Below are 17,379 nucleotides of genomic sequence, written 5' to 3'. Positions count from 1 at the left end.
ATTGTCGGTAATCCTTCCACCCATGTACAGTATGAAGGACTTCTCCAGTGGGTCTGAAGGTTGCTGCAGGTTCAGATTGGTGAGGATTTGGTTCAGTCTCTGCTGACTGACCTCTGTGGACTGAACTCCTGGGCCGGTTAAAGGAGGCCGGTAGTACACTCTTGTCACTGGCCCACTAGACAATAAAAATTACAATGATTATTCCAACACTTCTGAGACTACTTAAGTAGATGCTGGGTTTAATGAAGTACTTTATGATATCTGAACGATCTGATAATATTTGAACCAAACTAATCAAAATTGTGCCAATAATGCGACATTCTGCTTAAGGAATTCATGGCTGTATTTTTCCTATTGGAAACAGCATGTTTTGCTTTGACAATGTAGCTGTGATATCAAGAACTCAACACCAAATTGTACACTATGTGGCAGCATATCTGTGGAACGGTATTTTTACATTCTTTCAACTTCTGTTTATATAAGCAAATATATAGAGATACATACCCATTTGTGTCAACAAAGTTTTCTCTCTCAATTGTGACACCACTTGTATCTGTCAAATAAACCAGTGAATAATTTAAGATACAATTCAGGGGTAAGTGGGCAGTAGAGATAGGCCAGGTGGAAAGCAAATATTGGTACCTCTTGATTGTCTCATGTTGGTGAAGATACCTTCTTACTTTTGCACATACATTTCTTCAAATTGTTCCCTAGCTAAACATGGTGGCCTAGTGGTTAAACCATTCGCTGGTTCGATTCTCCGAATCGGGGCCAATGCGAAGCCCATTTTGTGATTCCTCCGCCAATATATATTGTGGGAATATTACAACAGTCGGCATAGAATCACTCACTCAGATGTGCTAAATGATGTAAGTATGTAAGTTCGTCTAAGAAAAAGAGGGACAATCAAAAATATGTAATGTATTGTATTTAGTTTCAGTGCATGTCCTTCGTAATGGACTGACCTATGATACTGCCCCTATTATAATGGCGAGAGACATTCAAAGCCTGGCATTGTCCAAAGTATTAACCCACCAAGAGGATTTAAATTGAGGCCGAGTATCTGCGTCTGTGTGGGTGTGAGTTCTCCCTCAATGTCTACAAAGGGAACTGGGACAGCCTCACAGTCACAGAACAGAGGGTCGGTCAGCGTGACGTTAGCTCTCTGGGGTCCGATAACCACAGTGTTGTTGAGAAGTACAAAGTACTCAATCTTGGTAATCTGACGTCTGAAATATATACCATAACATTTAATAAGTATGATGGTTCAATTTGTATATGGTAATTAATTTATTTACAATAAGCAATATATTCAAAACTGGAATACTTGAATTAACTGATATATATTTGGTAGACAGTCGCCTGGCTTTAGAAATAAATAAAAACTTTTTTGAGACATAATTTGTACACTGTATAAAGTTTTAATATTTTAATTACTTTAATTATCACTGCTTATGAAGTTACTACATACTCCTCAATTTTTTTAGAAGGATAATCCTTTTACACACTGACATATGAAATGCATCGCTTACTCGTATGTAATCTCGCAGGCCTTGCACTTCTTGTATTCAAGTGTGTAATATTACAATTAATGAACATGCAAATTTGCCGAGTTATATTTTTCTACATTTCATCAGTACGGAACAACTAACCCGTCCTGTGTGTAGTACTTCAGTGGTTTCAGCATCAGAATATTGACATCAGCGTTGCGGAGGGAGTCGGGAACTACAACATAGACAACATCCTTGCACATAAACTGACAAAATGAAATCAGGAAATAGGTCTAAAATCTTGATACAATTTTGGTCATCCCCACCGGAGATGGAGCATGAGTGCCACTGTATTTGGTGAACTTTAGTCCATTCCTGCTTTGCTTCAGACATTTAACTATAGGAAGCTTTGCACAGAGAGCTAGTCATATATATCCTCAGGGGTGTTGTCAGGATGCTTAGAAAACAGCCTTGTAAAGTCATATTATGTTTCAGATAAAACGTTTTTTTCTTACTGACACTGAATAGGATAATTAATGTCGTGTCAATTTATTTGAATATTACCTGTCCAACTGACAGAGATACGAATACGAATATGAACATCCTTGACGCTTACGCTGACGTTACGTATTCCTGAACAAAGTGCTATAATTCACTGGTAAAGGCACCTGAAGGATCCGAATATGAACATCCTTGGCGCTTAAGATGACGTTACGTATTCCTGAACAAAGTACTATAATTCAGTGGTAACCGCACCTGAAGGATCTGCATTTCTCCAGTCAATCCATGCAGTCTGAATGGCATTTCTGACGTAGGTTCCGTCAGTGCTGTCCATGTCAACAACACGGTTCAACAGAAGCCCATGCCGCTGGTTGTAGGGGATGCGCAGGGATCCAGGATACACTTGGTTCACGTCGGAGTCCTGCTGTACAGTGTTGACGATGTCTTGTCGTGATGGAGCTGCAACGTTGTTGGGGTCTTGAGGCTGGCCGTCTCTTGTCACCGTGTAGTAAACTCGGCTCACAGTGATACTGAAATGAGTTTAAGAACATTATCAAATCTGACCTGTCTCACAGTGATACTGAAATGAGTTTAAGAACATTATCAAATCTGACATGTCTAAAATATTTCCTAGGCTACGAAATGGATTAATTTCCAAACCAACAATAGATTACCAACTTCTGAGTGTAAGAAATACCAACACATCTTGTAATTTAATGAGTATGTTTAGTTTGTTTGTGCTAAAAACCAGTCCGCACCATACAACATTTCATGTTCACCTGTAAATTATCTTGTTGGCATGTGCAACCCAGGGGTGGATCACCATAATAAATTCACAAAAGAGTACCAGAATATTTCAGCCAAAATAACCCCACCCTTATTATTGTCAGATTGTAAGACAAGCATGGGGGAAAATGGGAACAAGTGTTTGACATTGAGCACCAAGACAGTCGGGTAGGTGAAACACTCATCAACAGATACCGTTTAGTTGCCTCTACACAGTAAAGTATTGTCAACTATTGTGAACCGGTGTCCTAACGTGCTCTGGTCCTGCATATTACAATGTGGTCCCGGTGTGGCCAATGATCAACGACAGGCTGCTAAATGACCAAAGAATGAACTCGTAGTACAACGAAGTCATAGTACACTGAGGGGATTCAACTTCACGTATGTATTCACCAGACGTGTTTCTCTGTTATTAACATACCCATAATCGCCAGACAGTTCTTCAGTTTGAACCATGGTTGCCGTGAACACGCACCTACAATCTTAAAAAAAGAAAAGAAATTTGGTCACAAACTGGTGAAGTAATTGAAAATGAGGTTGAAAACTGCTAAAATAGTTGAGTACTAGAAAAAAACATAACGCAAAACTAACCAGATTGACAAGTCAGAATTTGACTTATACAGATAGATTCATAAGTTTCTTATTTCCGAAGTGCTTCACATATTTCTTAAATACTGATTGAATATAAATCCAGAAATGGCAAAAAACTCACCTGGATAGGCATCTTGCCATGCTTGTTCAATGGCGTCCAGGACAGATTTTTGTCTAGACTCTGGTATACGTCCAATTAAGTCGACAGTGTAGGCGAGATCTGTCGTCTTCAGGCCTTGTATGGAGTTTGTGTAAACATATACACCTCCTATCAGGAGAGGATTACTTTTCTGAATATCGTTGTTGACCTCTCTGGTGAAACTTGTAGTTTGTTCTGGAGTAAGGGTAACTGGCATCCCGCTTGTAGAGTTGGTCACATTGTAACGATAACCAGTAACGACAACACTGTTGGGAACACAAGGCAAATTATTTAATTTACAACTCATAGACTATCAGGCATAGGACATCGGTGGATTTCTATATAACCAATGTTAACCGGTATATTAGATATGGTATAACTAAATTATCGCATGTTAACAAATCCATTGTGGCATCTTCCCTCGCAATTAAATATCACATGATCACGTGAAATGCGATTAATGCAGGTCCAAAAGCATGGTTATTATCTTCTTAGGACACGGTAAAGTGAATTATGTAATAGAAATGGGGTTCCAAATTGTCTTATTTCTAAAAACAAAATGTCAGTGACAGAGATTAACCAGTCTTGATTTTCATACGAAACAGCTTTCACTGGGCAAAAGGCAAACAGCGGTGAAAAGTTTGAAAGGATCACTTACAACCATCAGTGATGACACCAGGTGTTCACCAAAATGATAGACTGAATATCATTGGAGGTACATGATGAGATCACTTACCCGGAGGGATCAATGTAACTGGTCCTTTCGATGACATACAGTCTCAGACAACAGGAAGCCCCTGAAAAATGAATGAGGTCTGTCTGAAATGGCATGGCCATGAACACATCTAAAATATGGGAATGGTGAATTTTGTTATGTACTCCCAACATGACATTTTTAGCTAAAAGCTGCAGCATAAATCCACACTCACTCACTCACCCTCAGTTGGGCAGACACTTTAACAACGTGAAAATCTATCGCCAAACGTTACATCACTTTAATAAAACACACATTTAAAATATTCATATCCGACCAAACATTACTACCGACTTGATAACAGCATAGTTTTATAATCATACCATTTGATGATTTATTGAGGGCATTTTGCAGAATCTCTTCCACTGCAGGTTGAGTGCCATCGCTGATGTTGCCCGTCAAGTAGATGGTCTGTGTTGTGACTGTGCCCGTTGTAGGACCGGTCGTCACACCTGACACAGTGGAAGGTGTCTGTCCTGGGGGCAGTGTCCCCCCTGGTGTCCTGATGATTGTTCCCCCAACAATATACAGATCTGGCGAGGTAAAGTAAGGTGTCAGGGTTCCAGCGTTCAGTCCCACAAACCGGGTCCAGCGGGAGTCCGCTCCTTGGATGGACACTCTGTACGTTACCCTGGTCACCTGAGTGTTGCTGAAATAATAAATCAGGATGAAGAGAAAATAATACCATTTTTTGACAGTAATCTCGATCTTCAGATCTCTGGGTTAGAGGTATGCACATTTAATGGGTGTTGTACCTTAGACAAAACATTCATGTGGACCTATACAGTGTCTGAGGTCATCTTCCTCCCATGGTTTCTAGGTTTAGCAGCACCATATCCCGTTGGTTACAATAAATGTAACTCCAGGCTTTCCTCCCACATTAACCAGGCCCCGTTTCACAAAGCTATCGTAGCGCCATGACTGTCGTACTTCCTATACTGTAACATAGACTTACGATAGTCGTAGTCCTACGATAGCTTCGTGAAACAGGGCCTGAGACTCAGCAATAAGACCAGATTACTGTTCCTAGCAGAGTTAAACCCATTCACAAACTAACGTACGATACACCCATTCATTGCCTTCTGTACAGTAGACTTCATCATACCCAGGAGATGTGGAAGTTTTCTTCGTTTGTTTGGTTGCAGAAGCTCAATTCTAACCCGGATCTTTACGGGTTCTCTAGAAGGACAATGCCCATCATGTATGTCCTCAAATGTGAGTTTGGTGTGTAATCATAACATAAACTGCGAGCCTTGTACATGTATCTTACAATACAAATTAGACATTTAATGACTGGAATTAGTTAAAGTACTAACTTAAGGGCCATTCAAGTTAGACAATGTGTCAAGTAGAGAAAGTTACCTTGTCCCACTAAAGTAACTGTCATCCATAGTATCGACCTTAACTGACACAGCATTGGCAGGTATTCCAAGTGTGGAGGCTGGAAATATAATGAAACACACATATAAATGTCAAATAAAAATCTGTTATATTCTATACGTCCTACACCAATCATGACACATACGCCCGCCCTCCATCCGCCCACGCGCCCCACACATAATCTACAGTATTATTCACGCACCCCATGCATTTCTGATTGTCTCTTCTATGGTGCTTATGTCGCTGTCTTCGATGCTCCCTCCAAAATACAGATTGAATGTTCTTCTAATTGGACGCGAGGGTTGCTCAATATTCAGGAATTCCAACACCTGGGTCAGCCTTTGTGGATTGATGGCTGTTGATGTCACTTCCGGGCTTGTTATCTGAGGTCTGTAGTACACTCTTGTTACTTCCTCGCTATGAACAAAAATGTTATTTAAAATAAAATGTATTAAAAATATGAGAATATTCGTTCAGAAATGGCTCAAGCAATATGTCCCAGATTACACTATTTACCCAATATTCATCAGACGTGTAGAAGCTCCAACGGATTGAACGTTTTTCCTTATGAGTAAAACCATGTGCAAATCTGATATTTTGCTTGTTATAACAGTATTTAAAAGTAAATATACCAACACAAATGTCGAAATACATGTGTCTGTCATTCAACTCAAGTGCTTAGCACTATTTGAAACCAATGCAGAATTCTTTAGTGCATTATCGTATGTCGTCGTAACGGAATGTAGGACGTCTGAGGAATCATCTTTAATCATACATCCAAACATGATATAAATATTTGATGTTTAACAAGTACATCTGTACACACCCGACAGTGTTGAGGAAGGACTCCGTGTTGATGGTCGACCCGTTCCTGTCTGTAAAATGTAAAATGCTTTGTGACATTTCTTGATACACAAAATAATACACAGTTAACAAATCCATTCTTGAAATGTGAATGGTGCAACATATCCACTTTGTTCAACATTCCAGAGAAAGCCATCATAACGTAAGTACCGACATAGCAACAGCCATGATTTAATGGAGGAAACAAACTGCGACGAACTACTGAAGAAAGAAATACTAATCTTGAAAAGATGCTACAATATCCTACCCAATGGGTTTAAGTATGATGCGAATGTCTCTAGCTCGATGAACGTCAGTTGCCCTTTGACATCAACAAATGGAACCGGAAGTGCGTCACAGCCGTCACAGACCAAAGAGCCAGTTATGGTGAGGTTTGCTGTCTGCGGTCCGAGGACTACGGTGTTATTCACTATTACATAGTAAGGAACCATTGACAGCTGCGTCCTGCAACAGACCAAATAGGGCTAGTTAAACACCTTTATGAGTATGATAATAGATTATGTACCGTGTTTCGTCGTATAGGATACAAGAAGAACATATTCGGTAATCGGATACTCGATTATGTGACTACACCACCAGACAAAAGAAAATAGATTCTACCCATAAAGATACAAAAATTATCAAAATGATCCTTTCCTTGAGACAGTCACTGAAAACTACACACACTGCAGCCTTGCTGTCCAAAACATAAATGTGACACCCAATGACAAACATCACCATTACTTGTTCGTTTCAGTTTTAGCCACCGTCAAACATAGGCGTAAACTTTTCTTTGACTGGTAATTTATATGTTGACGGAATTAGAAATTTAATTTTTTTTTGAAAGGTCAAGGTTATAAGAAAGCAAAATGTCATACCCGTCCTGTGTGTAGTATGTCTGCGGCCTGAGAAGAACCACTCTGACGGGAGCATCTCTTAGATTTCCGAGGACTGTAATCACAACCAGTATTGTCAGCAAAATGTGTATAATAAGTAACTATCATTCTTCTGAAGTAATCACATCATTCAGTGAGTGAGTTGTGTTTTACACCGATTGTAACAGTGTTTAAATTATATCACTTGGTCGTCAGTGGTGACTGACGTGATCACGCTCGCTGACTTTGTGGATGCAGATCATTGTATCCCAATAGCGTAGATAGATGCTCATAATGCCAATCACTGGATTGTCTGGTACAAATTCGATTATTTACAGACTGCAGTCATACAGCTGGAATATTGCTAAGTGTGGCGTGAAACAAAAACTCCAATCAAACAAACAAAAAACAAATAAAACGGGACCGTAGAACATGCATTTGATTGTGAATGTCCTACCTAGATCAATCCAGTTAAGCCATGCCGTTGTTATGATGCCTTCCAGGATGCGTCCATCATTGCCATCTATGTCCACAACTCTGTTCAACAGGAGATTGTGGCGTCTGTTGCTTGGCAACAGTACTCCCCCGATATACAGCGAATTGACGTTTGTATCCCCCTGTACAGTATTCATTAAGACGGCCTGGGAGGGTGGTTGAACAGAGCTAGGCTCCTGTATGACCCCGTCCCTTGCCATCGTGTAGAACACCCTGGTCACTGTTGTCCTGTAATTCAAGAGAAGGAATATAAATGCTTGTTTCACCCTTCCTGTTATTAGGCATTCACAAACATGGCATTTGGTGCAAAGTTAAAGTTTAGAAAAACTTTTTATTCTTTCTAACATTTAGAGATGGGAATAAAAGGCTTAATGGGTGTCAAGTTCGACATCGAAAGAGTACACTCAAGGTCACTCTAATCTGATCCAACAAACAGCTGTCCAATAACTTTGTGCAGAAGTACCTTCTATCCTTATTTGGATATAACAACTGGAAATTATGGAATGGTAGTATTTGTTTTCATTTGAAATGTATTCCTGAAATTAAAGATACATTTTTTTTATTTGATTGAACGTTTTTGATATACTGCTCAAAAGAAGTTGAAGAATGTTCTTTCATACTAGATACTGTGATAGGTCATTCTTAACAGAATGAAAGAATCGGTTGTCCTTATTCTGACCACGGTATAGTTACATTACTTACCCGTAATCGCCAGTGTATTCCTGTGTCTGGACCATGGTGGCCTTGAACTGACAACCACAACCTACAACATGGACAACACAATTTTACAACATGGACAACACAAACAGAAGGCTGTGGACTAAAACCTCTGCAAGAGTGTGGTATCGGCCCATTATATAATATAGGATTTATCCACGCTGAATCTGGTATATGCATTTGTAGCAGGGCATTGAGTCATCCCACAGATGACATCCTTACCATGTCAGCTTGCTGACGGGGTTAACCTCTTTGGTCATGTGGACAAGGCGTCTGACTTCTGATCAGAAGGTCCATGGTTCGAATCCAAACGGGACTCAGAAATTTTATAGCCGCTACACATTCATAGATATAAGCGACAAAAACCATTTCAAAACCAACTGCAATTCTGTTGAGATACATACTAAAGGGGGAATGACACACCTAATAACCATTCCTTGCACAGTCTATCTAAATCTGTGAAAACACAGTCATATGTCTTCACTGAATCTTTTCTGGTATGTTAATAAAAAAATTGCAATGACTATCGTCACTTCTTTGATGCAACAAAGGATGTTCCATGCTCAATAATGGTAACAGACTTCAGCGCACAGTTCCTGGTTAAGTTTTAAAATATGATCCTGACAAGACATACTACAATATTTACCATATATTGAAATTTGTTTAAACTGAACCAAAATGCTGGATTTCATTTACTGTTGTAAGTATAACCTTTAACAGTTCAGTTCAACCATGATATACTTATGTACACAACTTAGCTTTGTTATATATTTTTGTTTTAAAGCACGGCCATGCATCTCTTGATTGATTAGTTTGTTGTCTTCAAAGATTTTACCAGAAGACATGACAGTCAATCATTAAGACTAACTACCTGGATTAGATTGCTACCTTCAAAGATTTTACCAGAAGACATGACAGTCAGTCATTAAGACTTAACTACCTGGATTAGATTGCTACCTTCAAAGATTTTACCAGAAGACATGACAGTCAGTCATTAAGACATAACTACCTGGATTAGATTGCTACCTTCAAAGATTTTACCAGAAGACATGACAGTCAGTCATTAAGACTGGTTTAACTACCTTCAAAGATTTTACCAGAAGACATGGCAGTGGATTACCTGGATTGATTGCTACCTTCAAAGATTTTACCAGAAGACATGACAGTCAGTCATTAAGACTAACTACCTGGGTTTAGATTGCTACCTTCAAAGATTTTACCAGAAGACATGACAGTCAGTGCTACCTTCAAGATTTTACTAACTTCTACCTGGTTTAGATTGCTACCTTCAAAGATTTTACCAGAAGACATGACAGTCAGTCATTAAGACTAACTACCTGGATTAGATTGCTACCTTCAAAGATTTTACCAGAAGACATGACAGTCAGTCATTAAGACTAACTACCTGGTTTAGATTTCTACCTTCAAAGATTTTACCAGAAGACATGACAGTCAGTCATTAAGACTAACTACCTGGATTAGATTGCTACCTTCAAAGATTTTACCAGAAGACATGACAGTCAGTCATTAAGACTAACTACCTGGTTTAGATTTCTACCTTCAAAGATTTTACCAGAAGACATGACAGTCAGTCATTAAGAATAACTACCTGGATTAGCTTGTTGCCATGCTTCCTCGATGACACTGAGAACAGCACTCCTACTGGATTGAGGCAAATCTCCAATGAAATCCACCGTGTAAGCAAGTCCTGTATTCCGCAAACCCTGTACGGAGCCTGTGTAGACGGCAACTCCGCCAGGCATTTCTCTGAAGGGATCACTCTTCTGGAACTCGTTGCTCACTACTATGGTGAAGTTGTTGGTTTGTTCGGGTGTCATGGTAACAGGGGTTCCGCTTGTGGAATTGGTCACATTGTACGTATATCCAGTGATGATGTTTCTAGGGAATGAAATGCATATTTACATTAAAAGTATATTTCTTCAATGTGATTATTTCTTAATAAGTACTACGTTCTCCGTATGATATATGTGCGCAAGATTTGGATAAAATATAGATTTCAGTGGCATCTGTCATATAAGGGCATGTCACCTTAATTTGGAGTGAGTGAATGAGTTTAGGTTTGCGCCGCTTTTACCAATATTCCAGCAAGATCGCGAAACACAAGATATGGGCTTCACGCATTGTAACCATGCATGTAGATGATAGAACCCGGGTCTTCGACGTGATGAGCGTACAAGCCTACCTCACCCACCCACCTTAATGTGGAAGAAAAGACCTTTGGTGACAAAAAAAAACAACCATCACAAGTTTGGTGCTGACAAATCTTAGTTTTTCTCTATAAGGGACACAACTCACATTCTTTAGAAGTGGATATAATGGCATGTACCAAAAGAAGTTATTATTCTACACACTGAAGTCAAGAAACACAACCTACCCAGATGGGTCCAAATAACTTGTCGTCTCTATGATGTAAAGCCTTAAACAGCATGAGGATCCTGAAATAAAATGAAGATATACATCATGAAGAAGTACGTGAATATATGTCTTGGTCACTCTATCATTATTCGACAGAAATATGGAGTGCCAGGCCTTCATTTAGATCGAGATTAACGAAGCAAACATTATTCCATCTATATGAAGGTAACATGTTATATTTACAATACTTTCTGAGTAAGGGCATTGTGTATTCATAGCCATCGACACTCAAACCCCCAAAGTACAAGAATCTGTACTTTACTGGGAAACTGTCATCCCAAATATGACAATTTTCCAAATAGGCATTGTGAATCTTTATGATGTCGGCCTGTAAAAACTCGAGTCTGAATCAGACAAACTAGACGTTTTGGAAAATCTGACTTTATGAGCATCGATCAACACTATGGCTTACAATATCATGCATTAACTCTATCCTGTTAATTGCTGAAGACCTCCAACCGTTTCTAAAACAGTATGTTTCTCACATAGTGGAAGTGAGTGAGTACACGTTTAGCAATATATGTTGGGGGACCATAGTGGAAAGACAGATTTAGTATATGTTTATGATATAGATATAATGTGTTTGGCATCATACCAGTATAAGAATTATTCAGCGCATTCTGCAGAATTTCTTCCACGGATGGTTGATTGCCCTCGCTGATTATTCCCGTCAAGAAGATCGTCTGTGTTGTTGCTGTAGGTCTGACCGTTACCACCCCTGTTACAGTCATGGTTGTCGGAGTTGTCTCCCCTGGTGACACCGTTCCCCCTTGAGCTCTGATGATCGCCCCTCCAACTATGTATAGGTCAGTTGAATTCAAATACCGCCCGAGTGTGCCTGCATTGACCCCGACGAACCGTGTCCAGCTTGAGTCGGCCCCTTGGAGGGACACGCTGTATGTTACTTGGGTAACTTGAGTGTTGCTGTAATGAAAGTAAAATACGGTTTCTTCAAATACTAGTTTAATTTGCATCAGTATTAGTCAACTGTTAACTTGCCACATAAAAAAATATTCATTTTTGGTTACTTTTCCTAAATACAACGTATCTTGAGGAAGGCGGAAACAAAGGTGAAAACAACAAATTCTTCCAAACAAACATAAAATGCAATTTCCTTTGACCATATTTTGTAAATAAAAATTATCATCATTTATTAAGAAAAAACAACAAATCCTTTATTGCTGTTACCAAATATACTTTTGGCGAAATATTAATTATTATCAAAATTATTAAGAAACAAAACAATGTACCTTGTACTGCTGAAGTAATTATCGTCCATGGTAATTATATCAGTAGATATTTCAGACGATGGTACGCCAAGAGCCGTGGCTGAAAACACATATCGATTATTATCCTCAAACAAATTCAAAGAGAATGGCAACACTTAATATTCATTTATATCAAACATACAAACTGTATTACATATGTTATAGTGATCTTACCCCAGGCATCGGTAATGCTTTGTTGCACAGTGTCTCTGCTGTTGTTGCTAATCCTTCCACCAAAATAGGTGGTAAATAATCTTGTCATCGGACTTGAGTACTGTTCCAGGTTGAGATTGATCAGTATCTGGTCCAATCTCTGCTGGCTCACTGCAGTGGACTGGACATCTGGCCCCGATATGGGAGGACGGTAGTAAACGCGGGTTACTGGTCCGCTGTGAGAAAAATATATACTTAAAAGAAGATATACTTACAAGAACATGAATTAAATAAAAACAAAATCCTGTGTTTCAAACATAGTTGGAACACCTTGTTTTTTCAAAACATTTGTATGGATCTCTCAAAATGCAAGGAAAACATTGCTGTATCTATCCAAACTAGGAACTCCCCCGCCGTGATACTGCTGGACTATTGCTAATTCACTGAAACACTCGTCTTCAAAGATTTCTGGACAAATTCTGTCGTGTCTATTGTAAAGCACAAATATACCCAAAAGTATTTTATGTTCAGTTGTTTAATTATGGGATATACAAAATAATCAACAGCACATACCCCAGAGAATCCCGATACACTTCTGTGTTAGTTGTTCTCCCATCTACATCTGAAAAATCGATATAAAACAATAATATCTACCAATGTCATGGTTTGATTCAGTAAAAAATCCTCTCATTTAATTCTAATATAGTCATAAATAATGTGTTGGCTTGGTTATTAAAGCTGAAGTGAAGGCTTGGTCAAGCATATGTATATTTCATTCATTTAATATCGCATTCACGTCACGATATTTCTGAAATACAGAAATATGAACTTTCAATAATATATGCTATTTTACTAGAAGTTTAGGAGATGAAAAATGAGGACAATATTTGTGGACATACTACTTTTTCATTTTGTATAGGTGACGTTTCGACATAGATTCTAATGTCGTTGTCAAGCAAGTGATATGTACCATTATACCATACCTGATGGGTTAAGGCTTGCTGCAAGTGTCTGTAATTGCGATATTGTCAGTTGACCTTTGACATCAACAAATGGAACCGGAAGTGCTTCGCAATTACAGAAAATGACGTTATTGAGGGTGACGTTGGCTGTCTGAGGTCCAATAACGATGGTGTTGTTCAACAGAACAAGATACCGAATGTTCGTCAGTTGCCTTCTGCAAAAGAAGGTCAAAGTTTACTGATTTGGTCATGATGAAAACACCACAAAGAACGTGTGCTTTAGGAACATATATTTGAAAGAAGTCATGCCATCTTAAAACCGTGACTGAACTGTACAGAAACACATTGAACCAAGAAAACAGCAGATGAAACAGATTTTCTGTAATATAAAACTAAGGAATAACCCACAATATTTTAACATCTTACCCGTCTTGTGTATAGTATGTCTCGGGTCTTAGAAGAACAATTCGTAGAGGAGCATTTCGGAGGTTCGGTGGCACTGAAAGTATTTAACAAACATATATAGCTTATTGTCTTTGACCAAAAAGTAAAATACCCAAAGTCAAAAGAATTTGTTTAAATATTAGAAAAGAATGTGACATGAAACATCAAACCAATATTAGTTTTACCTTGAGAGTTTGTATTCCTCCAGTTTATCCAACCCGATTCTATGACGTTCCTGACCATAACGCCCTGATCACTATCCATATCCACAACCCTGGACAGTAGCACACTGTGATGTCTGTTGTACGGGAGGAGGGAGGACCCAGAGTACAATTCGTTCACATCTGAATCTTGCTGCAAAACGTTGGTGAACACGTCACTGCTTGGGGGGTGTTACAATGTTAGGGTCCTGAATCTGACCCCCACTTGTAGTGGTGTAGTATACTCTGGTCACTTTGATGCTGAAGCACAAGAAGCGTGTGATAGTGAGAGATGGTGATAGATGGTGATAAAGTACTGCGACGGGAAACGTGGTAACCTAAAGTATGTCATAAAAGGTGTGCTATACCGTGATTTAGTATATACCATTGGGTTTTACATGTGGATGTGACGGATCATCCATACATTAAAAGATACACCAATATTACACCTTCGTACTCCATGGTCAGTGTACATAGGCAATATATTCTGCAACTCTAATAGTGAAGTGTGGAGGAAATGAATGGCGTGGAGAATGAATGAACGTGAGGGTTGGGTGGCGTCGCGTGGGGTGGGGTTGGGTGGAGCGGTGTGGGGTTGGGTAGCATGGTGTGGGGTTGGGTGGCATGGTTTGGGGTTGGGTAGTGCGGTGTTGGGTTGGGTGGTGCGGTGTGGGGTTGGGTGGAGCGGTGTGGGGTTGGGTGGCGTGGCGTGGGGTTGGGTAGCGTGGTGTGGCGTTGGGTGCAGTGCGGTGGAGTGTAGCGTGCAGTATTGTAACCTTCAGTGTAGAGTACGTTAGCGTTGTGTATGTGTAGTGTGTTGTAGTATAGTTCAGTGCTACTCACATCCCACACTGCAGTGCACTTACCCATAATCTCCAGTGAAATCGGTCATGCGAACTATTATAGCTTGGTAGTCTCCTACAAACAAACGTATAAATCATATACAAGAGACGCTAAGGATCTTTCACATAAACTAAACACTGACAAGATCACTCTTGAAAATTTCACTTTACCGGTATTCATGTTTTCGTCAACATACACGGGAATTGTGTTCATAAAACATTTTAACTGAACCAAGAGTCGAACAATGAAGTCAAGGTTTGATGGTTTTCCAAACTAATGTCCAAACATCAATTAACAAACTGTCTTTTAATGAAACATGCTCACCTGGGTATGTTTCTTCCCAAGCAGCCTCTATAGCGTCAATCACAGCTTGCCTCCAGGAATCTGGTATATCGCCAATGAAGTCCACAGTATAGGCAAATTCTATAGGTCTCAGTATTTGCACAGAGCCTGTGTAGATGATGGCGCCTGTCTGTAAGAAAGGCTCGGTTCTCTGAAGGTCAATGTTAACCAGGTTTGTGAAGACGGTAGTTTGTTCTGGGGTCATGGTATCCAAGGGACCTCCAGTTGAGTTGCTGATGTTGTAACGGTATCCGGTAATGAGGTTGCTGGTGAAGATAACATTTAACGTAAGAAAAGGCACTATTGAAGTTACTTTAAGTACTGTTAAAAACAAAGAGTATATGTTCCCTGCGTCTCTTGAAATTGTTCATGCCAAGCAGCTGCATTTCTTTGTATGTTATGAACAGGGAAAATTGGCAATATTTATGAGCAAGTTAGAGAGATGGACTAAATGGCGGTGTAACGCAGCTTGTTGTTTCAAGCCGCAGAGTTTCTGGCTGTTTGATGTCGATGTCTAAATTATCTTGTCTGGAACAGACAATCCAGTAACAGACATCATGATCATTGAACCACGCACTTGTTACACACTGACGTTCTCCAATATTAATGCCCATATGTAAGGTGCTGACATTATCAGGGCCAAATGGGGTTCGACCTAAAGATGACCATTTTCTACCAGCGGGTAACGGTGCCTCGGATCGCTTGACTACCCATAATCCCAAAGACACTGAAATCTTTGCTACAATGGATCAACACCTACCCATTTGGATCTATGTAGTTAGTCTGTTCAATTATGTACAGTCTTAAACAGCAGGATGATGCTGAAATACAAACATAAAATTATTCGAAGCACATACATGTAGCATTGGTCATGTGGTATAAACACATTTTGACATGGATATTGTTTCAAGTTTAAGTTGAGCTCATTTGCTTGTGTACTGGAAGCTCTTAATGAAAGGGAACTATGGTTATCTAGTTCTACCCCTTTGAATGTGTACAGTAAACACTCAATGAAAGGAATAGTATAATAGTTCTGTCCATTCTCATGTGAACTATAAACACTTAATGAAATGGTTAATTCGTCATCAATTCCTAATCTTTTTCACATGAACTATAAACACTTAATGAAATGGTTAATTCGTTATCAATTCCTAATCTTTCACACGTGAACTATAAACACTTAATGAAATGGTTAATTCGTCACCAAGTTCTAATCCTTTGAGTGAATTAATAGGTGTATTTACTTTTATCCATCTGAATAAGTTGTTTGATACATTAGTATTCCTACTTCAAAGTTTGACAATTTTTCCATTGGTTTACCATTCATAGAACTGTTAAAGGCTCTCAACAGTATCGCCTCTACAGCGTTTTGACTCCCATCACTGATGTTTCCCTTCAGATATAAAGTCTGTATCAAAGAGGCGGGGCCTGTTGGAGTCACTGATGTAGTGGTCTCTGTGGTACTGGATCTTGTAGTTGCGGTTGTCTCCCCTTGCGTGCTGGTTACCTCCCCTTGGACCAGGACGAGAGGCAATGTGACATACCGGCTAAGTACCACAGGTTCGACTCCCTCATAGGGTGTCCATTGGGAGTCTGATCCTTGAATGGACACTGTGTACATCACCCGTGTCACCTGAGTCCTCCGCCCATCGCTGAAATATAGTATGTATTCTATTTAACTACAGCCGAGGACAGTTCCTAGAATTGTGTTAATATTAATTTAAGAGTGAGTTATATGGAAATACATACTAACTATGTAATAAAGTGTTATGAAGGTTACACTGAAAAGAACTTTTATTTGTTATGATGACACAACTAACCTTGTAGTGCTGACGTAGCTGTCGTTCATGCTGTCAATGTTGACTGACAGAACACTTGGAGAAATCCCCAGATACCCAGCTGGAACACAAGCAGTGTTTTACACTCACAGACATAGACATTGAATACACACAAATAAGCAGATACATAGTTAGGTAGTCTTACAATCCTGAGCCAAATGCGTACGTCAACGCTTAAGTATAATAAATACGTTTAAGACACACTGAGATCACCTTCTTGGGCACCGTCATAAGAACTATTTACTTTTACTTTTTATGTTTACTTGCAATTTGTTCAGACAACGTTGTTGACATGTACAGCCAGGACTGATTGGGTAACCTG

The 17,379-nt window shown here is 39.4% G+C and overlaps 1 long non-coding RNA gene across 1 annotated transcript; it reads right to left on the bottom strand.

Moving 5' to 3' along the window:
- Positions 1 to 12,552: 12,552 nt before the first annotated feature.
- Positions 12,553 to 13,459, bottom strand: LOC124275389. Its single transcript, XR_006898259.1, has 3 exons — positions 13,412 to 13,459; positions 13,002 to 13,050; positions 12,553 to 12,664 (listed from the first exon to the last, which is right to left on the bottom strand). It is a non-coding gene; the product is annotated as an uncharacterized LOC124275389 (long non-coding RNA).
- Between the last annotated feature and the right edge of the window lie 3,920 nt (positions 13,460 to 17,379).

Source organism: Haliotis rubra, unplaced genomic scaffold, assembly GCF_003918875.1.
Source record: "Haliotis rubra isolate DU_JTF1 unplaced genomic scaffold, ASM391887v1 Scf2, whole genome shotgun sequence".
NCBI lineage: Eukaryota > Metazoa > Mollusca > Gastropoda > Lepetellida > Haliotidae > Haliotis > Haliotis rubra.
The sequence above is the reverse complement of the archived record's forward strand: the minus strand, read 5'-3'. Positions and strand labels throughout refer to the sequence as shown.